This window comes from Lepidothrix coronata, unplaced genomic scaffold, assembly GCF_001604755.1.
Source record: "Lepidothrix coronata isolate B3197 unplaced genomic scaffold, Lepidothrix_coronata-1.0 Scaffold58, whole genome shotgun sequence".
Lineage (NCBI taxonomy): Eukaryota > Metazoa > Chordata > Aves > Passeriformes > Pipridae > Lepidothrix > Lepidothrix coronata.
The window spans coordinates 1,976,960-1,978,454 of NW_016690238.1; positions in this window are offsets into that span (position 1 = coordinate 1,976,960).

The following is a 1,495-nucleotide window of genomic DNA, read 5'->3' on the forward strand; positions in this document are numbered from 1 at the left end:
ACCCACCGTCCTGGCCACGCCACGACAGTGTCACCCACTGTCCCCACCCCGCCAGTGTCACCCACCGTCCTGGCCCCGACAGTGTCACCCACCGTCCCCCCCCCCCCCCCCCCCCCCTTGCCCCCCCCCCCCCCCCCCCCCGCCCCCGCCCCGCGCCCGCCCCCCTTGGCCGCACCCCCACCCAGCCACGGCCCCGGCTCCGCTCCAGGCCGCGACCCCCGCCCGCAGGCAGGAAGGGGCATCGTATCTGGACCACATATACATTTTATTATTAATAATTTTTTAAACATTAAAAGATCGGACGCGGGGGAAAAAAAAAATAATAATACAGGAGGGAAAGAGTGTAAAAAGGCTGATTTCTGGGTTCCAGCCCCCTCCGGCCCCACACCAGCACAGGATGGGGGTCTAACACAACCCCCATCCTGGGAAATGGGCATCACAAAGCCAAATCTGCATTAAAACCCCCTCCTCGATACCCAAGACACAGGGCTGAAGCAGGGAGCAGGGGGCATCTGCTGCCATCAACTCCCGTGCCTTACCCGTGTCCCAAGGGACATCCCATCTCGGGATGCAGCTGAACACACATGAAACCAGTTCCTTCCCAGCTGAAAAAAAAATTAAACTTGGGAGGAAGGAGGCAGGGAGGAGTCTTCCCTGGAGAAAGATTAATTCAAGATTAGCTGGAGAAGGACGTTGCAGGCACCGAGTGGTGGCTGAACCAGTATCTTCAGAGCTCCTGCTGCTCTGAACTTAGAGCTGGGAGTTAAACCAAAATCTCTTTTTCCCCTCCCTCCCCTGGTTTCACAGAGAAGACTCAGTCCCCATTGATCCCTTCTCCTCCTCTCTGTGTCCAGAGCTGTCGCCTGCAGGATCCTTGTGGAAGCAATGGGTCTGCCACGGGGGGACAAGGAGAAACACATCCCTCCACACTCCCCCCACTGCTCCCAGATTTTCCTTCATGCCACGTTATCCCAACTCTCAGAAAGCCAAGCAGTTAACGAGGTCAAAATGCAGCATCGTGTGAGTGTAATAAACCAGAAGTACAGTTTCTGTTCTTAAAATTAATGACAAACTACATGCACATTACAAAACCCCCCCAAAACATCAGATAATCAAATTCTTCGTAGCAAAGGCCAAGAGAAGAGAGAGAGTAAAATCAAAAACCTGCTTCCCCTTGTCTTCCTGCTACAGACAGAGCGAGGGGAGGAAGAGACAAACACCTGGTAGGTCCTGGATAGAGAAATATATTTACTTCAGAGAATGTCTCCCCCATCTCCCCACACCCTAAAATAAGACAGGGAAAACTAATCATCAAAACCGTAGCTCAGCTGAAGCTAAAAAAACCTCTTCTCATCAGGAGTCGGCATCACAGAGCTCACATGGTACCCCCAAAAGTGCATTTTTAGGGAAAAAAAAAAAAAGGAGTGATAAGGGCAGAGAAAACAAGGGGGAGGCAGCCCGGGAAGGGCTAGTTTTGCTGGGAAGGGCTAGTTTT